Below are 24,008 nucleotides of genomic sequence, written 5' to 3'. Positions count from 1 at the left end.
GAAATTCACCCCAGGGATCACTTCTGTGGCTCTGCTCAACAGGGGCACAGGAAAATAATTTTCTTGGGTGGCGAAAGCCAGGGTACATTTTTTGGCTAGGCTTATATAGGCCCTAGGACCAATAGCCTAGTACCTACCTATGATGTGTAGGCAAGAGGGCACCTTGCTGTGGATCTAAAAAGTGAGAGTCAGTCACCTGGTCACAACCTACTGAGTACCCTTCTCTTGAAAGATGGCAATGATTGCAAGTCACAGTTACAGAGAAGAACTATTTCATTATTTGCTTGTCATCCTAGAGGTCATGCAAGAATGGAGAAAAGCACAAAACTGCTATTACAATAGTTTCTGTTCATAATTATTCCAGTTCAGAGTTACTGTACATAAGGAAGGAGATACAGGGGCAATTTTCCCTGCTGCAAAAATGTTTACCTGTGCTTCGATAGTTCATGTTTTGAATGATATATGTTGTTCTTGATGAGATGTCTCTGCATGTATGTGTTGGGGGGAGGGGGCTTTTCCAGTGACTCACCCACTCGGGACAGTGAAGTATTGACTTCTGGCATTGTATCTAAAAGTCTAGCAATATTTTAAACACTGCTTTAGTGCATGTAGCCAACAGCTGTAACTGTTCTACAAAGAAAACTTACACTGTTCTGTTATACTTGGTACCATATCTGAGGTTATGCAGAATATAATTTCCATAATATATAGCACATATGATTAATATGAAAGTCTGCCAAAGATATTTAAAACAAGTGGAGAATACTAAAAATTCAGAGCTGAACTTAGGAAAGCCAGGTGTTTAACAACAAGGACAAAATTATTACTGGTGTGTGTTATATACATATTTAATTTACACTGAGATGTTGTCAGGTAATTGTAGCTGACCATGAGGACGGAGCAGGAGAATCAACTGGGTTATGTCCCTATGTCAACATTGACTTAGCCAGTTAATTATGTTTTTTATAGTTTATGGCACTTCTATCCAGTAAAAAATGATAAATGATTGGCGAAAAAAAACCATGAAGGATATGGACATCGAATGTTCATGTTCTACACCTCTCTCTGGTGACTGCATCCAGGATGCTGGTACTTGTACCACGTATTCTAACTTGTTATGTTGTCATGTTTACATGAATATGACATTGTTAGAATCCAAATGCTGTAAGAGGGACAGTGTAAAGCAGTATTCTGATGAATTATTTTTGTACAGAATATTCAATATTACTTCATTTTAATTTTAGTTAATAGGAAGAGTTCTCCAAAACAGGTGAGAGGGGGCCTGCAATTGTATTTTGTTGAAATGTTAATGTCAGATACTCTGTAGACACATTGGAAGCACATATTCTAAGGTAATTTCAAGACTACAGCCCTGGCTGCTGGGGCAGGACTAGCTTCTTCTTAAATCTTTTATGGAGTACCATAAAATGCCCTACAAACAACCATTCTAAATTTAGTGCTTATAATTTTGTTTTGCTCCCTAGCTGTTTTGATGCAGCATACATCAATATTTTCAAATTCTGTGCATCTGGAAGCAGCTGTTTATACCACACCCAAGTTCTTAAGGACTACCTTCCCATGACCCATATGGGGTAGCTGCCATCTCTGAAGTCTAGGAAATATTTTATAAAATGAAAACAAAGTACACTGCTGAAACAAAAAGAAAATTATGTTCAATTAAACACTATTTGAGGCTGTACTTGTTAGCTTGAAATTGAATCTTTAATCTGAGGACCTTTTCCCAATCTGGATACAAAAAGAAAAGAGAGGAACACAAATAGGACACATTACTATAACACCACATACAAGTAATTTCTTTTTACTGTGACTAAATGCACCATGTAAAGCAGTAACACTCAAAATATTTGCAGAATTTTATGCTGACTACTGTGTAATTTACAAGCTTTCAACTTGTTAACAGAAACAGAGCAGCACAGCAAAATATAGATATCCTTTCATATACTATTATAATGAATTTAGAAGAGTTGAGTGACTGTTTACATAGCAGTGTAATATGTGTTTTCAGAACATGATACAAAAAAGGAGGGCTGACTTTGCAAAGATGGTGTTAAACGTGTTTTTCCCTAGCTAGACATATACCATGCGAATGGTACGAATCCCTGGTGGAAGCAATCTATTGATTGGTCAGAAATTAGAACCTGCACTTTGGTTAATAGAATTAATGTAAAACTGTAATGGTAACAGACAGACCAAATCCATTCCCATTTAATGCCCGCAGGCTCCACAATACATTTTGATTCCACAACAAACACTGCAAAATACATCTAATTTCAATGTTTATCTAAAAGGCAAGCACAAGAGAACAGCTTTTCTCATGTTTGTTTATTGCTGAAATGTAGTGTTACAGAGTCATGGGATCTAACAGCTGTGATTATTTCTCATTACTTGCAGTACTCGGGTTACTACACAGTTTCTCTGTCTAAATTTCAAATGTCTTGATGACTGCCTGTCTAATGAATTTGATAGAATCTTTCAGACTCCAATAAAAATCAACTTTAAAGATTTATGCAGATAAAACATGTATGCCATTTAAGAATGTTTTTATTAATCTATCTGAACAAAAATAAGTACGAGAGATAAAATGATCAATAAAAGCCATCCTGAGCTGCAATGATGTTATGGAGAACAGTACTGAAGAAAACACAACCAGAGTGACAATTTTCTTTTTTTCCTGTGGTGTTTGTTAACTGAGCATGGCAAACAGGCAAAATGTTTCTTTTTATTGGTGTCTCACACTGTTTTGTTAAAAGACTCTTTCAGAGTAACACGGCAAGTGGAAACAGAAGAAATAAAATCCATGATTACAGCATTAAACTCTAGCATCCTATAGCCTTAATCATTTGTAATATACTGCCAGAATAATTTGCACCAAAACATCAGTGAAGTAAAATCCCGAGCCATTCTGTACACTAAGACCCCCCCCCACACACACACACACACACACACACACACACACAACTTCCCAGCAATAACTTAATGGCTCAAACTCAAAGTGCCATAATGCAAAAGGGAAATGATCTGGTGGTAAGTCGATACATAGTGACTATATACTGGGAAATGGGAGATGACTTGGGGAAAGAGGAAAATTCATCTTTTCCCCACTCAGGATTACAGGGGAGCCACAGCCTATCCTGGTAAGCAACAATTCCTTCACAAGACACACACACATTCAAGCAGGGTCTATATTAAAATCGCGAAGAGACGTTACATCGAGCGGCTCTTCACTGATACAAAGACCGAAAGCACTAAACCGCGAATGATCAAAACAGCAATTTCTTTCCCTGGGAAAGAAATTGCTGGTACAAAACACAGACACACACCATTTAAAACATAATTGAGGGTCTTTGCCCCCCCACACACCCTTCAACGTGGAGGGCTGTGCCCCCTACATTCCCCCCAAATATACCAAAGATTGCACTACTGTGGGGTAAAGGGCAATCCTATGGCTCAGGCCAAACGACTTTTTCCCCTGGGGAAAAAAACGCTGGCCTGAGCCTTTGCTACTTTCAGACTTTGGTCTTTGTGTGTCGGTGAAGAGGCGTTCGATGTAATGCCTCTTCACGATTTTAATATAGACCTCATTCAAGCAGTGTATCACACCTATGGGGAATGTAGAAGATCAGCAACTGACTTAACATGACCAAGATGTTACACAAAGCTGAAGAACCTGCCAAAAAGGCATGTAGACACCACAAAGGTACTGAAGCACAAAACCAAACTGGAGAACCAACAGCTGTGAGGTAGTAGTGGTCATCATTACATCATTATGCTGCTCTCATTCTTACAATGTTTAAAAGCCTGATTTCACAATAAGTTTAGAGATTACTTACTAAGTTTATGGCCAAAGGAGACTGTCCACCCAATACTGTGGGAGACTAGCAGTATCCCCATTAAATAGATGTTCACTGGTAAAAATTTGTGATCACACATCCAGTTATCCATACTGATTTAAAAGGTTGTTGGGGAAGCATTCTGTTTGACAGGTAAGTGCAGCTTATTCCAGAAATGGAGTATATGTTGAGTGAGTAATCAGTCACGTTATTTTGGTGGTGTTGATGTGGTAGTATAGGTTTAGGCATCTAGAATGGGTATTTGCTTTAACACCAGTTCTATTAAGTGAAGGAGCTAAAAAAAAATTGCAAAACTGAAATGAGGAAATACATTTCATGACAGACATTACTTATTCTGGGTTTCCTAGGAAACATGGTTTATATTTCTTTAATACATTTATGATCTATACTACACAAAGTATCACATTAGTGAGAAAAGTTTCCAGGATCTTCTTAGCAGGCCATCTGAAAAGAAAGACATCATTATAAAAGTCCATACCAAAATAATCCAACCATTTCTTTTCTTCATCTTGTAAAATGTTCTCGTATTTTATTTGAATTTACTATAGTAATCCATTTATTTTCCCATCACCTCTTCTTCCCTCCTGATGTTACAGATCCTTAAAGTACCCATCTCAGTTAGCTCACCATCCCATTCCTTATTTTCATTTTAACACGCTTCCTAATTTTATTCTCCCCTTATTATTTCCCTAATGTTTATCCGAACTATACTCTACTGCCTGTAAAGGGATACCCCTTAATCCCCCTCTTATACCCTCTTTTTTCTCTCTGCCTACATCAAATACCTTATTACAAAGCAGATCTCTCTGGTCCCAGGTTTCCAAATAGGAAATTCCTCTTAGCCTCTGTCACTTTTTCTTGGCAAATTATGCTCTTGAAACTTTCCCGGTCTCCTTATACATCCCCACTACCAATGATAAAGATTATACTATTCAATTCTTTCACCATTCATCTTATAATGGATATCAGAAAATAGACTTTTCCATACACTTTTATTTAATATCTATCATCTTCTAGAAGCTAAGGACCCCATTACTCCTTTCATTATGTAGTCCACAAATCTCCATAGCCTCATCTCAGTACCTGTCCTTTGTAAAACATGGTTTCTACCTCTTATATTGCACAGGGTATGAAACCCTTTATCTGATGCTGCCTAACCTATGCAACTAAATCTCTTCCGTGCATCCTGCTTCCAAGGCTACATTCCCCTAATATACTACATTTGGATTTCCCAATCCTATCCCATTAATATATTTTGTTGATATACTGTAGCTTATTCTAATTACTGCATAGTGATCACTACCCCCCCCCCCCCGGAAAGCAGGCAAAAGATAGACTTGTTAAGCATGAAATCCAATTATTACAGGACTTAAGGGGATGTAACATTTGTTATAACCTCCAAGTGCTATAGCTCAAACCAATAAGACATCTCATTCAGTGTACACTGCAATATTCAGAATGTTAATCTGAACTTATCTTTTCTGTGTTCTTGCCTTAACCAAAAGTCGACTGCTTGCATTTTTAAGTCGGTCTTCGTCCTTAGTCTTATAAAATCCCTCTTTCTCCTATTTCTTTATTTTAAAAAATAATATATTTTATTTTAAAGATTGGACACTCCAAATTGGCCCTAGGTGTGAGTGGAAGGTTGGGTGCCAGGCTGGCAACTCGGCACTGTAAAACTCCCCTGCCAATCATGAGCGGACAGGTGATCCACTGTGATGACCCCTAGCCGGGAAAAGCCGAAAGAAGAAGAAGCTATTATGATTGGGTGTCAAGCTAATTAACAATTGACAGTGCTGGCCAGCAACGAACAGTGGCAGAAGGTAAAACAGCTTAATTTTTGCCCACTGTCCATACTTTGCAACTGTCCCTGAGCTTGTGTCATATTTTTGCTGCATCCCTCATACTTTTGATTTTTTTTTTTTTTACTGTTAAATCACTGAGGATTACAATGATTGCGGTGGTGGTGCTGCGTTAGCGTTGTCGCCTCACAGTAAAACGTTGTCCTGTTCGATTCACAGCTAGAGCGTCTTCTGTGTGGAGACATGCATGAATGGGCGTACCTTTATTGAAGGTTGTGCATCAGTTCTGGCAACTCGGCATGTAAAAATCTACTGCCAATCATTAGCAGACTGGAGTTCCGCTGTGGCAATCCCTAACCGGGAAAGGCCGAAAGTCACAACAACAAATCACTGAGGATTACAGCCAGTCAAAAATTCCAGAATTAGAGTTTTATACTTTTTTTGTTCAGAAAATGCATACTGATGCAAACCTCTCTGTCCCATTAACATTCTAAATGAATTATGGTAATATTTAAAAATTGCCCTTGATTCTTATCTCTGTCCCCTCAGAATTCTTAAGCAAATAAGCTGAGGTGTGTGCTGCCATGAGTTAGACAACACTATGCTTTACAGCTTTCAAAGCCAGTAAAAACACTGACGTGTTTCTGTAACTGTGTAGTACATGGTGCAGATAAGAGTTCCATGTACTTCTTTTAATTACGATTGTGTCACTGATCATAAACTTTTATTGTGTGTTCTAGACATGGTTGCCAAAATTCATCTCCAGTCATAATCCTCTATATTCTGGTACCTTAAACAGAAGTCTATTATCATCTGGACCCACTGAAAAAGTCATTTCCTCCATACAGTTGCATTATCCCCGCCTTTCTTTTGTTTTTTTTTTTTATTTAACCCAGCTCCTCGATCTTATACTTCTGAATGGATAATCAGATTCAGCTCTTGATTAAAAAAAGAAAGAAAGAAGAAACTCTGGTACAATTACTTTAACAAATAATGCACTTTTGTCTTAATAGTGATAAAACATCATGAGAATAACAATGCAAATGCCAACAAGATGTTTGATAGCATCTACATCAAGTAAAATGATTAAAATGTTACAAAATAAAACTGAACATTTCTATCCTGCTTAGCATACTGAGAGAAAAAGTACTGTCATCAAGACAAATCATGTGATGACAATGCTCCAATCCACACCATACATTTCAGTTTCACTTAGCATAGTGAGTAAAACATTTGACATAATCATAGTAATAATTAATCTATAAATCATATAAAAAGTATGTAAAAAATTAAAAATATAAAAAATTATGTTAAGGACTTTAACTCTGACATAACTTTGTAAGCTCAAATACTGATTTATACTAGATGAGCATGCAGCATTTTAACTTGAGCTGCCATCCAAACTCCCTTTATTCAAGAAGTGTGTCCTACAATCCCTTAGAACACATTTAAAACAGTTTATGTCATTTATAGCTATACAAAATAGTTTTCAGTATTCATCCCTGGTTCATGTAAATTAATTGCCACATTTAATCTGTCCTTACTTATTACATTACTATTCTTTAATAACCCTTTTATCACCTGCTGGACAGCCAGCTGACTCATAGATAGAACACAGGAGGTCAAAATAGGTTAGGCCACCTACACCAAGACGCCATTCACTAACAAAGTCCCACTGGACTCGGTACTGGGTGCATTCCTTTTTGGCATCTATTTCTCTGAAATGGAAGCAAATGCTGAAGGTTTATGTCTGACTAAGTTTGCAGAAGGTTGCAAGCTAGGGGTTATCATTGACACCCCTTCAGACATTAGCATTCTTCAAGAAGATCTATCTCTGACTAACAAACGGTGCCAAAACCATAGTTTTAAACTCACTGCTAACAAATGCATAACTGTAGCCTTTGGGAAGTCAACCATCCCAGCTAATTACCCCTTTGCTCTTATACACTGGCACTAGAATGCTTACTCGAGTTATCTGGGATATGCCCCTCTCTCTCTCTCTCTCTCCATACTGCTCAGAGTACCCTCTGGAGCCATTTCTCCCTTACGTTACCCAACATCTTGATCATGCTGTAAATCATCTAAGCCTGCCGGTTTCCCTGACTTCATTTTCCTTAGCACTATTCTTAATTCTTCAAGGGTCGACTTTTCTTTATCTTTCATCATAAGCTGTGCCTGGGGCAGTAGAGCTTCTATGGGGTGTTCCTTCTTTCTTAAGCTGGTGGAAGTCCCCCTTACATCTGCCTTTGGTGTCCTGTGGACTGGTGAGCAGGTCATTGCTGAAATCCCACATGAGGGGTCTCTGATGACCATCTTTTTTATCTTTCTGCTATTGTCTTGCAATCTGATAGTTTCATTGTGCAATGTGCTGAGTGACCTTCCAGAAGTGGATAGACAGCCTCTCATGCCTTGTTCTTTGCTTTCAGGACTGCTCTCTTAACCTCCTTGTTGGTCAACTAATACTCCTCATTAGCCTGATCCATCTTTTCTGTCTCACATTTTTTCCTGCAGCCCTTTCTTTTGATAACTTCCTGGACTTCTGCATTCCACCACCAGCATTCTTTACGGACTTCATTTCCACACCTGGCTCAACCACATACCTGTTCTGCAGCCCTCAAACAGGCTGTTTAGAGATGCTGCCATTTTTCTTTAACACTACCTATTTCCTCTTATTTTTGAGGTGTTAGAGGTCGGACTGTTTCATTGAACTTTTGTGCTTTCATTCCAATCAACTTCCAGGTCTTCACCCTAGTCTCTGTTGACCTTAGATACAGCTGCCATAAATGTCCTCTTCTTCCATGAATAAGGCACAAGCTTTGAATCTAACCACTGCCCAATACCTGTGTCGAGTTTCTATGGGGTTCCTCTCACCTCCCAAAAGCATGTTGGGTGTTTCTAGCATAAACTTACCCAAAAATTGAAAGCAGTCATTGGCAACAGCACAGACTCTAGGTGGCACTATCAGAGGAAGAGCTGCATAGATCATAGGAAAACACAGATCACAGAATGTGTTCTGTATCAGGGATAGCCACTCAATAGTGCAAAAATTGGCTTTAGATGATTTTATTTATTGACTAATGCCACCAAAAATGGGCATTGGTATTTGCCAGTGATAAGTTGGTTGAAGATAAGACCCAGCCTACTCCAACCTATGTCAGGAACCCATGCTAATGGTGAGAGAGGTCCTGCCATGAACACAAGACACCTGATAAAGTAACCCTATACTGTACTGATAGCAACAGGGGCGTAGAAAAACTGATATGTGGGTGTGAAAATATCCCACAATGCCATGTCACTGTCATATCCAGGTGTGGGGGGATACACCAAGAACAATGAACACAAAGGTCAAGACATCTCGCACAGGTCACAATGGCAACTGTATACAGGGTGAGCTATAGTAATGCATACTATGGGAAGAGGACACATTGTGTAGTACATTACACTTTATTTCAACATACTGATACAGGAAGATTGCATGATAACATGCCCATGGCTGCAATTTGGATAGAAAAGAAGTAAAATGTCACCGCACAAATAGCAGGTACGTTGGAGTGGCAGCATATAGTCATATGGAAAATGTACATGCCTCTATTTGCACATGTACATACACACACACACATATATATATATAAATACATATACAAACGTAGAGTTGTGTACACTTACCATAAATGTAGATATTCGAGTGTATTCACTGTTGCAGTCATTACATTTGGGTAATCCTGCTGGCAGGTTGCCCTCGGTCGGCCTGAATTCCAAAGTCTTGGGTCCTGCGTCGGTTGCTGTCTCCTCTTCCATGTCAGGTCATCAGGGGTATATAAAACATGCAGCCAACGCCATTTTCTTTAGATTTTCTTGCCCCCGATGTCAGGTGCCCCCAAAAAGGTAGCAATGTTATATATATAAATAACTATACACATGCATCAATATAAACTTTACCTTCATCTACAAGCAAATACACCACATAGGTTGTAGAAGACAGAGAAGGAAAGACAAACTGTAGAAGGAAAGGGGGTCGGCGGGAGGGTAACCTAGACTGCAACAGTGAATATACTCGAACATCTGCATTTATGGTAAGTGTACACAACTGTACTATGATCTTCGTGTTTCACTGTTGCAGTAATTACATTTGGGTAGAGTCCCAAAGCTATGGTTGGGAGGCTGGAGCTAGACAGCATTAGGAGTGGCTATGAGGCCCTGCAGAACTGCACTGGCAAAGCCTGCCCTGGATTTAGAGTAAAGTGGCAGATCATAATGCTTTGTAAAGGTGTGCACTGAACTCCAAGTAGCAGCCTCTAAAATGTCTTTAGTTGGTACTCCCCTGAGAAAGGCTGCTGAAGTGGCTGCAGCTCTGGTTGAATGTAGCCTAATGCCCTTAGGCACTGGCTTGCCATGCTGTGAATAGCAGAAATTAATGCAGTGGCCTATCCACTTTGAAATAGTCTGCTTGGAGATGGCCTTTCCTTGTGATCCTGCAGCATATTCCACTAGTAATTGCTCTGTCTACCTGAAAACTTTAGTTTGGTCCAAATAGAATCTAAGCTGTCTGTATGTCCAAAGAATGCAGAATTCTCTCCCCCTTGTTCTGTGGATTTGGATAAAAAGTTGGCAAATGAATAGTTTGGTTAAGGGCCACACTGGACACCACCTTAGGCATAAATGTTGGGTTTGTCCTCAGAGAGACCCTGTCTGGATAAAAAATGATAAAAGGTTCCACAGCCATGAGTGCCTGTAGCTCTGGCACTCATCTTGCAGAAGTTGCTAGGAGCAGAGCTGTTTTCCAAGATAGAAACTTTATATCAGCAGTAGCAGATGGCTCAAATGGAGGTAGGGTGAGTTTTTCCAAGACATAATTGAGGTCCCATGCAGGTATTGGCGATCTCATTGGAGGCCTTAAATTTTTGTCTCCTCTGACGTACTGCCTTAATAAAGGATGAGAAAAGATTGGTGGCTCTGTATTGTAATGAGCTGAAATGGCAGAGGCATGAATTTTAATTGATGAAAAAGATAGGCCTTTGTCCAGCATCTCAGTTAAGTATTGCAAAATCTGAGGAATATTTGGTACAGCTGTATTCTCTCCTTGTGACTGGTTCCAAGCACAAAATCTCTTCCATTTCTCAGCAAAAGATTTCCTAGTACTAGGCCTTCTGGCTTCCAAAATGACATCCATCACAGCTTTACTGAGAGGTGTGCTTTGTATGGCTACATTATCCGCCATGCTGCCAGGTTTAGAGTCCTGAGTTGGCTTTGCAGGATCTGATTGATTTGTTGGGATAGTAGATGAGGTATTTGAGGTAAGGTCCAGGATGTGCACTGAGACAAGTTCCTTAAGATCGGATACCAGTACTGGCTGGGGCAATCAGTATCATCTTTGGTTTCTCCTGTCTGACCTTTAGGAGTACCTTGGGGAGGAGAAGCAGTGGAGGAAAGGCATATACTGATAGGTTTTTCCAGCTGAAAGATAAGGCATCCGCTTTCCATGCTTGTCTGTGATAAGTCCTTGTGCAGAATCTTTTTAGTTGGTAGTTGTGAGGGGAGGCAAATAGATCTATGTCCCGGCATCCCCATTTCCTTGTTATCATGCTGAAGACTTGTGGATCCAGCTGCCACTCATGGGGATCCATGAGGTTTCTGCTTAGTTCATCTGCCAGAGTGATTTCCTTTCCTGGCAGGAATTGTGCCTGCAGATGAACTTGGTAAGTCAATGCTGTGTCCCACAAAGCCATAGCTAGTCTGCAAAGGGGGTAAGAATGTGTGCCCCCCTGCTTGTTTATATACCACATGACTGTGGTGTTGTCTGTCTTTATCAGTAGTTGTCCCAGATGAAGTAGGTCCTTGAAGGCATTTTGAACAGCTAGCATCTCTTTTTGATTGATATGTAGATGCATTTGGTTTGTGGCCCAGGTGCCTTGAATGCATCTTCCTGCCATGTGGTCCCCCCAGGCATACTCTGATGCATCCGTTGTTAGGTTCTGCCTGGCTGGGCGTAATGTGAATGGCTGTCCCTTGTTTTGGTGGCAAACCTTCGCCCACCATCGCAACTCCTGTTGCAGGCAGGGAATGAGAGTAATCATTGTTTCTAGGCTGTGACAATGTTGCGTCCAGACACTTTTTAGGTACCATTGAAGTTTCCTCATATGCAGTCTGGCATATGGAATTAGTAGGATGCAGGATGCCATGAAGCCCAAAGCCTGCAGAATTTTTCTTGCAGATAACTGGGCCTTTGTTGTCAATCTGTTAAAATAGGTAGTCAGTTGCCTTTGTTTGTCTGGCGTGAGATAAGCCATCTGGGCAGCTATATTTAAGCTTGCACCCAGGAATATTATCTCTTGAGAGGGTACTAGTTTTGATTTATTTTCGTTGACTGTGTACCCTAGGCATGTTAAAAGTCTTGTCACAAACGCCAGATGCTGTAGTCGAATTTCCTTGTTCTCTGCTTGAATTAGGCAGTCGTCCAAGTAAGGATATATTTGTATTCCTCTTTGTATGCAGAAAGCAATTACTGGTGCCAGGCACTTTGTAAAGACCTTGGGCACAGTACATAAGCCAAAGGGCAGTGCAGAGAATTGTAATGCATTGAGCCAGCCTTGAATCTGAGGTATCTTCTGCATGATTGCCTGATTGGGACATGCAGGTATCCCTCTTTTAGATCTAAAGTCATTTTGCCCAGCATGGGCAGAAGCTGCTGCAAGGTTGACATTTTGAATTTTGGTATATCCAGGAATGTGTTTAGAATAGACAAGTCCAGTATTGGTCTCCAGGCATTGTTCTTTCTGGGTACCAAGAACAATCTTGACTAAAATCCTTGTCCCTGCTCTTGCTGTGGCACTTGTTGAATAGCCCCCATGTACATGAGGGATGAGACTTGTTTTTGTGCCTCTGTCCATTGATTTTTTGGCAGATCTGGCCAACCATTTGCCTTTGGCAGGGTATGGAAATGAAACTTGTAGCCTTGTGACACTATGTTTAGAACCCACGTCCTGGGTTATAATGTGCCAGTTTTGAGAAAAAAGTGCTATTTTCCCCCCTAAGGGTGCTGCCAGGAGTTAAGTGCTTGGTGCAGGCAGGGGGAAGTCATTGGGACTGTTTCCTGCATGGTTGTGATTTGTCTTCTCCACTTTTGGAGGTAGAAGCACCCCATTGCTTTGACCTGTATGAACCTTGCGCCTGGGATCTACCTCTAGGGCATCTGGATCTGCCCCTTTCTGATACTGGAAAGGACCAATTCTTTGTAGGCCAGTGTCTATTAAAACCTAGGTGGCTGTACTTATCTTTGACAGTTTGCATAGATTTAGCTTTGTCCTCCATTTTCTTTAACACCTCTTCTGCCTTAACACCAAACTAAGATTTTGTTCCTTTAACCAAGCATGCCTTCTAATTACAGAACCCATAACTGCAGCCCTGCAGGAAGCCTCCAGAGAATCAAAACCACAATGCAAAGTATGCTTTCCCACTTGTTCAGCTGCATGCAATAAATCCTGCAATTCCTTGTTTTCTGCATTCAGAGTTTAACAACATTTTCTGTTTAAGCAATGTCATGACATGTTGCTGATATTTGAGCATATGAAACTGACAGTTTAAGGCCCTTATAGCCAAGGTAGCAGATGTGTAAACCTTTTTTTCCCCATCTATCCAGTGCCCTAGAATCTCTGTCAGAGGGGGTAGGGTTATTTGCAGCAGAAGCCTTAACCCATTTGGGACCCTGTGAAATAGTCTCTGGGTCTGCGGTAGGGTTTTTGAAAAGGAATTTATGAGAGTCAGGAACCCTGTAATATCTGTCAGGCTTAACAGGAGCTGGAGGTAAGGAGTCAGGGGTCAGACTTGACTCTGAAAACACATCATCTACAATGTCTAACACAGGTGGAATGGCTAGAGGCCTGTGTTGAGGTAGTAAAAGGAAGTCCCTGAGCATATTTTTAGATTCTGAAAAATCTTGGCTCTCCCAGTGGAAATGCTCCCTCATGGTATACAAGGTTTCCCCAAAAGAATAGTCCTCAGGAGGAGAAGCTGAAGGAATAGATTCTTCAGCATCAGAATCCTCATAGGGGGAAGTAATATTCCTGATCAGAAGAGGAATTAGAAGAAACAGAAACCTGATCTGAAGATTTATAGTCTGTCTCTTGCCTAGGCCTCTTATCAGGAGAGGGATGGGAACCCCTGATCAAGGTAATCAAGTCTTCAGCCATTTTGAGCATCTGTTTTTGGGCATGGAGGCCTGTCCATGTGACTGAGTTTGTTTCTTTGTCTTTGAAGGTGCTTTAGTCTTTGCCTTTGAAGCTGAAGTCAGTTTAATGTATAGATGTTTAGGTCTGAATACACCCTCAGAAGCCGGTGCCTGCTCAGTAGCTCTGGATGCATCTGAGGGAATAGTGTCCAAGGCTCCAATACCTTAAGTTTCCAGTGGCATAGCTGACTCCACATGGGAGTTGGTAGCAGCTTGCGACTCTAAAGTAGTGGGTGTCAGGGGCTCCGAAAGTGCCTCACTGAGAACCAGTGAACCGGCGACTGGCTTAGGAGAAGCTTCGTTGTCTGTTTTGGGCCTCGGTTGTCTATCCTTTTCTTTTTCTTTGCGTTTTTTGTGAACTCCGGTAGTCGGATGGCTATCCGATGATATTTTATAATTAAATCTGCGCCCAAAATAGTTTAATACAAAATCATACCGACACTTAATAGCGCATTGCTTAAATCTAGCACAAAACCGACAACTTGAAATGTCGTGGTCAGGGCCTAGGCAAGAAATACAGTAAGAATGAAAGTCCTTATGAGGTATTTGCTTTCCACAAGAAATACAATTATTAACTTTTTCTGACATCAGTCTGAAGCAAGAAAAAAGTTTCCCCAATGGGGTACTTAGCTTTAATGAAGACTTCGGATCTGAAACTCAAACACAAAAATCAAAGGAGTTGGCCGACTGGCACTTGTGAACTGCTTCTGCTTCGGGCACCGCGCGGCAAGAAAGACTAAAGAAAATGGCGTCAGCTGCATGGTTTATACCCCTGACGACCTGAAATCATGGAAGAGGAGACAGCAACTGACGCAGGACCCAAGACTTTGGAATTCAGGCCGACAGAGCAACCTGCCAGCAGGATTACCCAAATGTAATGACTGCAACAGTGAAACACGAAGAACATCAGACACGCGCGCACACACACGTGAATACATCTTGCCATGTGCTTCTGAGACACGGGATTACTGGAAAAATCACCCCCCAGGCTATTGAGGCATTACTGCAGGTTGTCTACACACATGGCATATATATCCTGGCCAAAGATAACATGGATAAGCCTTTATGGTAGCAGGTCTGACAGAGAGTGGCACAGAATAACAGTGTTGTGGGTGGTCGTATCATTGGGTTCAGCAAAAAGTAACTGATACAATACTGTATCCCAAAGACATGACACAGAACATTGCCAAGGACATGTCAACTTCAGCAGGTTCTTTACAAACGCAGTACTAGTTCACAGAGGTATAGAAGTTCCTAGTCCCTGTTTGTGGATGGCAAGTGGATGCTCATACCCAACTGGATGTGAAAGTTAGTCTGATAATGAACTGCACAAATGTCTGTAAGGGGTGAAGCAGGTTAGTATTCACTTTTACTCTATCATATTCTACAGTGCATTGCATGTGAGGCAGGATTTACTCAGTAAGAAGCTTCGTTACATCTGTCCTCCAGGTACTTCTGCTCTGCAAATGCAACTCTCCACACAACAAAGTATACGTATTCAGGGAAGACCCAAGGTGGCATTTATACAACTAGGGGAACATTTAGCCAGGGAATAAAGGAACTTCCCCTTACTCTTTTCAAAAGTTGATGTGATATCTTTTACATCCATCTGAGACACCACCAACTAATCACATGGGACCAAATTCAAAATCTCACCAAAGGCGGAAAAACTTAGAAGATACACAGATAAATATAAAAGAAAAGTACAAAATAAGCAATTTACTGATGACTCAAAAAAGTTTTACAGAGAATTGGGAGACAAGGTAAAAGGAATTGAAAGGTCACCAAAAAAAGAAGAAATAGATACATTTTGGAGAAGTATCAATGAAGATCCTGTGAAACATAACAAAGATGCTAAATGGACAGAAGTAGTTAAAAAAAAAAAAAAAAAAAAAGAATAAAAAGTTTAAAGGTTCAGAATATGAAACGGGATGAAGTAGCAGCCAGAGAGATTGAAACAAAATTAAAAAAAGCCTCAAATTGGAAAACCCCAGGCCCATCTTTGCATGAAGATTTAGCCATGATTAAGAACTATTTATATGTACACCACAAACAGGCACCAACCTGGCAAACAACAGGAAAAACAATGCTCCTACTTGAGACTGAACCTGCAGGCTACCCTAAAAATTATAGGCCAATAACTTGCCTTCCAACGATGTATAAACTATACACTGGAACTGATGCCAACAGAGTCTATAGTCATTTAAAAGAAAACTCAATTATGGCAACAGAAGGGCAACAAAAGAAACTCGTATGGAACAAAGAATCATTTGCTGTTATATAAAGTCATAGAGGAGAACTGTAAAAAGGTGAAGAATTTAAGTAGGGTATGGACTGACTACAAAAAAAAATTGATAGTATCCCGCATTCATGGATAAAAGAGTGCTTAAAAATGCATAATATACACCCTACACTGATCAAATACATTACAGTGACAATGAAACAGTGGCAGACCACTTTGCAGTTAAGCCATGATAAAGGACAAATTATTATTCCAGGGATAAAATTTCAAAGGGGGATATCCCAGGGTGACTCTCTGTCACCACTGCTATTCTGTCTTGCCCTTAACTCATTAAGTTGTCTACTTAACAGCTTAGGCCATGGCTATAATTTGGCCCCTAGAAAACAACAGTGTAAAGACATCTCATCTTCTCTTTGCAAATGATTTGAAACTGTATGGCTCATCAGATGAGAAACTAAAAGTACAACTGCAAGTTGTTAAAAACTTTTTCAGATGATATAAGAATGTCGCTTGGTCTTGATAAATGTGCAAAAGCAACCTTTAAAGCAGGAAAACTGCAGCACCAAGAAAACATCAGTTTGGGGCAAGAATGTGACATCAAAAAACTTGAGCAAGTGGGAGTGTATACATATTTGGGACTTGATGAAGGAACAACAATAAAACATGAGTAAATGCAAATAAAACTTAGTATAGACTACTTTAGAAGACTTAAATGAATCCAGAAAACAGTGTTGACATCTAGGAACACAATCCAAGCTATAAACCAATTTGCTCTTCCTGTCCTAACTTACAGTTTTGGAGTGGCTGACTGACCCCAAAACATGTTGGACAGATTAGATAGGAAAACAAGAAGGATGCTTCATGCTCACCAAATGATTTATAAAAAATCAGTGCATACCAAGATTATATATTTCTGTTCCGAAGGAGGTATGGGCCTCCTTGAAATTGATTACATGAACAGATCTGCACTCGTGGGACTCTACACATATCTGCTGCCCTCACAAGACCCAAATGTAGTGAAAGTTTTGAAACATGAGGAGAATAAATCTAAGATGGCTTCCCTGCTTAGGCTAGCAGAAGCATATCTGTGTCAATCAGGAATGGAAATCAAACCAGAGGTAGATAAAAATCAGACAGCAACTGAATGAGCAAAAAAAAAAAAAAATATAAGGTAAAAGATTAGATGACAAGGGAAGAAATGTGGAAAATGCTTATAGTTGTAAGTATAGAAAACTTCTGGAAGAACCTCATGTTGATCAGGATCAAATGTATGAATGGTTAAGGAGAGGCGATTTCAAACCAAGAGATGAAAGGTTAATATTGGTGGCCCAAGACAGTGGGCTTCATACACTTTGGTTTACAAAGTCCATTGAACATGTGGAAGAAACAGATAAATGTAGGTTTTGTAAAACAGAATTGGAACCAGTTGCACACCTCGTTGCTGGTTGTGACATACTAATGGCAGAAGGACTGTATACTGAAAGGCATAATAATGTGGTGAAACTGTTGCACTGGGGATTGTGCAAACATTATGGTACTTATGTGGTTGAAAAACACTAGAAACATGAGCCACAAAGCATCACGGAAAATGATGAAGTCTACATCACATGGGATCACCCATTACCAACAGTTCAAAAGATAGATGCTAGAAAACTGGATAGAAAAAAAAGACAAAAGTAACATTGATTACTGAAATCGCCATACCCAGTGACTACAGTGTCTTGTGTAAAGAGAGACACAAAGTTATAAAATATCAGGATTTGCAGGCAGAAATGATAGCAATGTGGAAGAAAGATACTCAGCCAGTTCCAATAGTAGTAGGAGCAACGGGTCCTATAAAAAAATAATGTACAACTGCATTCAGATATGTTTCTAACACATGTAACCCCATACAAATTGCACATGTAACCCCATACAAATTGCAGGAGTCATTAATGGACACATTGTGGGTGCTACAAAGAGCAATTCTGGCTGACGTCAAAGACTGAAACAATACTAATTTCATAGGTTCATAGGTTAGTACTAGGCTAACTGCCCTTGCGAGCCATTTTAAGCCAGCCAGTTATCCTCTGTGAGATTCAAATCCTGTACCTTGTGTTTGTAAGGCAAACACCTTAACCATTAAGCCTGCAATTTGTATGCGGTTACATGTGTTAGAAACATATCTGAATGCAGTTGTACATTATTTTTTTTATAGGACCCGTTGCTCCTACTACTACTGGAACTGGCTGAGTATCTTTCAACCACATTGCTGTCATTTCTGCCTGCAAATTCATGCACTATAATCATACTTCGACTTAGGAATGGGGTCCATCCCCATCATGGTATTAGAAACCCAAAAGAAATGGAGAAATTGAAAATGCGACAGACTAAAGGTGTTGAACAGAATAGACAGGAAAACAAAAAGGATGCTATATGCTCATCAAATGATTTATAAAAATCAGTGCATACCAATATTATATATTCCCTGTTCCTAAGGAGTTATGGGCCTCCTTGAAACTGATCTGCAATCATGGGACTGCATACATATCTGCAGATCTCACAAGACCCAAACATAGTGAAAGTTTTGAAACATCAGGAGAATAAATCTAAAATGACTTCCCTTCTTAGTCTAGCAGAAGTATACCTGCGTCAAGCGGGAATGGAAATCAAACTAGAAGCAGATAAGAATCAGGCAGCAACTGAATGTGCCAAAAAACAAAAGAAAGAATATAAGGTAAAGGATTAGATGAAAAGGCAAGAAGTGTGGAAAACGCATAAATATAGTTGCAAGTATAGAAAACTCCTGTAAGAACCTCATATTGGTCAGGATCGAACGCAGGAATTGTTAAGGAGAGGTGAATTCAAATCAAAAGATGAAAGGTTAATATTGGCAGCCGAAGATAGTGGGCTACATAGTCCACTGAACATGTGGGAGAAACAGACAAATGTACGTTTGGTAAAATCTAATTGTAAACAGTCACAGATCTTGTTGCTGGTTGTGACATACTAATGGCAGAAGGACTGTATATACTGAAAGGCATAATAATGTGGCAAGATTGTTGAACTGGTGAGATTGTGCAAACATTATAATATTGAAGTATCTGAAAAACATTGAAAACATGAGCCACAAAGCATCACAGAAAATTATGAAGTCTACATCACAGGGGATCATTTATTACCATCAGTTCAAAATATAGATGCGAGCAAACCAAATATATACTGGTCCATGAAAAGAAGACAAAAGTAGCATTGATCACTGAAATCGCTACACACAGTGATTACAGTGCCTTGCGAACAGACAGACAAAGTCATAAAATTCTAGGATTTGCAGGCAGAAATGACAGCAATGTGGAAGAAAGATACCAAGACAGTTCCAATAGTAGTAGCAGCAGCAACGGGTCTTATATATATATATATATATATATATATATACATATATTAAAAAAAATATTAAAAAAAAAAAAAGTCTACAGTCGTATTTAGATATGTTACCAGTACATGCAACTCCATACGGATTGCAGGAGGAGACATTGCTGTGTACATTGTGGGTGCTGCAAAGAGCACTTCTGGCTGACATCAAAGATTTAAACAATACTAATTTCATGAACTTTAATCATACATTGACTTACGAATGGGGTCCATTCCCGTCATGGTATTAGAAACCCAAAAGACTTAGAGGAATTAAAAAGAGAGAGAGACCATCATTCTTTTTGTAGATGACTTAAAAATGAATAGCTCATCAGATAAGGAACTGAAAGCACAACTGGAAGTGGTCAAAACTTTCAGATGATATAAGAATGTCATTTGGTCTTGAAAAAATGGGAAAAAGCAACGTTTAAACAGGAAAGCTGCAGCACTAAGAAAACATGAGTTTGGGACATGGATGTGATATAAAAGAAACTGAGCAAAAAGGAGTGTATAAACATTTGGGAATTGAAGGAACAACAATAAAACATGAACAAATGTGAATAAAACTCAGTAAGGAATATTTTAGAAGGCTTAAATTAATACTAAAAACAGCATTGACATTTAGGAACAAGATCCAAGCTATAAACTAATTTGCTCTTCCTGTCCTAATTTTCAATTTTGGAGTGATTGACTGGCCCCAAAAGGTGTTGGATAGTTTGGACAGGAAATCAAGAAGGATGCTTCATGCTCATCAAATGATTTATAAAAATCAGTGCATATCAACATTATACATTCCCCATTCTGGAGGAGGTATGGGCCTCCTCAAAATTGATTACAGGTATAGATCTGTGATAATGGGATTGTATACATATCTGTTGACCTCAAAAGACGCAAACGTAGTGAAAGTTTAGAAACAAAAGGAGAACAAGTCTAAAATGACTTCCCTGCTTAGTTTAGCAGAAGCATATCGGCATAAAGCAGGAATGGAAACCAAACTAGGAGTAGATAAAAATCAGGTAGCAACTGAATGTGCCAAGAAATAAAATGAAAGGATACAAGGAGAAGGATCAGATGAGAAGGCAAGAAATGTGAAAAATGCATAAATACACTTGCAAGTATAGAAAACCTCTGGAAGAACCTCATATTGATCAGGACTGAATGCAGGAATGGTTAAGGAGAAGTGAATTTAAATGAAAAGATGAAAGGTTAATATTGGGGTATGAAGATAGTGGACTACATACACGTTTGTTTACAAAGTCCTTGAATATGTGGGACAAAGAAGCAAATGTAGGTTATGAAAAACAGAACTGGAAACAGTTGCACATCTTGTTGCTGGCTGTGACATACTAATGGCAGAAGGAGTGTATACTGAAAGGCATAATAATGTAACAAGATTGTTGCATCGGGGATTGTGCAAACATTATAATATTGAAGTAGCTGAAAAAACTGTGGAAACATGACCAACAAAGCATCATAGAAAATTATGAAGTTTATATTACATGGGATCACCCATTACCAACAGTTCAAAAACAGATGCAAGAAAACTAGATATAGTAGTTCATGAAAAGAAGACAAAAGTATCATTAATTAATTATTGAAATCACTACACCCAGTGACTACAGTGTCTTATGTACACAGAGACACAAACTCAAAGTACCAGGATTTGCAGACAGAAATTAGGGTAACATGGAAGAAAGATACCCAGACAATTCCAGTAGTAGTAAGAGCAACAGGTCTTAGAAAAATGAATTTACAATCATACTTGGATATGTTACTGACACACGTAACTCTAATAGGAATTGCAAAAGGAGTCTTTACTGGGCACACTGCAGGTGCTGTAAAGAGCACTTCTGGCTAACATCAAAGATTGAAACAATACTAATTTGATTAACTTTAATTATACCTTGACTTAAGAATGAGGTCCATTCCCATCATGGTATTAAAAACCCAAGAGACTTGGAGAAGTAAAAGACCACAGTCTTTTCTGAAGGATGGCCCACTCAGAATTGCAGGCCCCACAATGCACTGTGGTGTCAGCAATCCAATCACATGGAATGTTATTTCATTCTTTCAAGTTTGCAACATTGTGAATTCGGCATTCTAAATACAAATAAATCAGCTATTTCTATCCAATAAATTCATATTCCTTTACTACACCAAATGAAATGTTTATCTGAAAAGGAATAGAAGGAAAGGACCACAGGAGTAGTAATTTAAATGTTTTTCTACTGGTTAATGTTAATATCTCTATCTATAAAAAACTGCCTTTGGTCGTTCCAGTTTTGTTTGTCATAGGTATCATGCACTTAGAGTCACTTTATACTGCAGATAACAGCATTTACAAAATTAAGGAAATTATTACTGCTTACTTCTGTGTGGAGTCTGCATGCCCTCCCTACGGGTTGAGTGACGTTTAAAGACATGCAGGTAGGTGCGTGCGTGAATGGGTGTGCCTTCGCTGAAGGTTGAGAGTCAGGCTGGCACCTTAAAAATCTACTGCCAATCATAAGCGGACTGGCGTTCTGCTGTGGCAACCCTTAACCGGGGAAAGCTGAAAGATATTACTGTTACTGCTTAATTGCAAAGTAAAAAAAAAAACAAAAAAAAAAACACTGGTTTAACACTCTAACCCTTTAAAGGCACCATACAGACCTGAGCCAAGTGACACGTTCACACAAATAAGTCAAAGTACTTTAGATAATATCCAGGACCACTATTTTGGAAGAAACGGTTTACTACCTTACCAAAGAAAGGCAATCGGGTTCAGAACAAGTAGCTTCAACGTATATTAGAGGTGAACAAACAAGGTATGCTTCACATAATTCCCAAAAAAGTGTATACCGGATCAGCTGCCTTCTCATGTATTTCTCAAAGTAAGTCTAAACATTTTCTGCTCCAAAATACTGATGTTTTAAATGGCAGCACAGTGTTAGGTTTTTGGGAGAACTAGTCTTATTATGTGCCTTAATCAGATTCTGGGCAACCATCTTGTCAATCAGACATGTGTAGGAAGAAGGTGGAATACTTAGTTTAAGTTTTACAGGCAAAAATATGCAGTTTCACAAACTTTCCAGAAATCATACATTTTTAGATTTCTTGATATATATGCTACTGCATAACTGTTGCTATTCTGTGTTGAGTAAGGGCAGTGAAGTTATCGATGCATTTCTTTGCTAAGAAACATGGATTTTGCTAGGGCATCAACCAATGCACGTAAATCCCTTACAGTATTACCATATATCTCCAAAGTCTTATTAAAATATAAATTTACTTTTTTGAGGATGTCTTTAATGTATTTCAAATGCTTGAAATCTGCTACTGTGACCATCTTCACATAATTTCTTTACTTTGCTGTCGTTTCTATTATCCCAAGTCTCTGCTCAGTTACACAATGCGATTCCTTCTCTGTCTGAATTATTTTTCCTCCCGCAATGCCCTAATACTCCACATCAAAATAATAACTTTGTTTTCTCATATTTTCAAGAATATACTGTCCTACCTTCTGTGATAATTCTACCTCTGCATTTATGCTGTGCATGACTCTGTCTGCAGTATAGCCTGTTTTTGCTGTTACACATAATCAATTAATTTAATTTTGAAAGTATTTTTCATGCTTCTCTTTTAATCTATTCTAATGTTACAAGATCTGCCATGTTGCTGGTTTACTTAAAAATATTTAATATTGTTAATGAAGTTAATAATGTATTCCATTTCAGTCTCTAGGATGCACTAAATATTCTTTAAAGAATGATATAATGCCTAACTGCGACTTGATCAATATGCCATTTTCATTGCATATATCATAGTGAACATTCATTTAAATAATGTTTTGTCTCTAAGTATTTCATTGTGTAAGTGCTTGTAAACGTCAGCATAAATAGGGAGTGATGTCATGGTATCCTACATCTTTACCAAGAAACTTCCCTCCTCAAAGTGCATGTGTGTATGCTGCAGACAGATGTATATAAATACACAGACAGATAAAATATGTCAGCTTCATTTTAATTTTTGAATACGCAGTTCAGTTTACAGTCTGCGAATGCCAAGCACTTTAAAGCCTTCTACCAACAAGTTTAACCAGTTTGAAACAAAAAAGTTAATGCTTTCTTCTTCCTAATTAATAAGCAGTTAGGGGCTACAGAGGTGTTTCATACCTTTGCATATTCAGAATAGGTACTGCCACATCTCCAATTATGCATTGTTAAATAATTTAGCAATAATGCACGACAGGATGTGGGTAAATCCTACATTAACCGCACACAGTACCAAATTATTATTATTATTCAATGACATTATTTAAGAAAAATAAAGTCGTACCTTTTCAAATAATGTCATTATTTAAATGGACTTGAGTGGTCCTCAATGACCTTCTGGTAGCCTGGGGCATCCAAAATGTACTGAGCCTGCTCCAACCCTTAACTGTATATAAAATACATTGCTGGCTTTTTTTTTTTTGTATGTAGTTCTCAAGTATGTCA

This window comes from Protopterus annectens, chromosome 6.part0 (genome assembly GCF_019279795.1).
Source record: "Protopterus annectens isolate FY-2018-M chromosome 6.part0, PAN1.0, whole genome shotgun sequence".
In the NCBI taxonomy this organism is placed as follows: Eukaryota; Metazoa; Chordata; order Ceratodontiformes; family Protopteridae; genus Protopterus; species Protopterus annectens.
Note: the sequence above shows the minus strand (reverse complement) of the source record.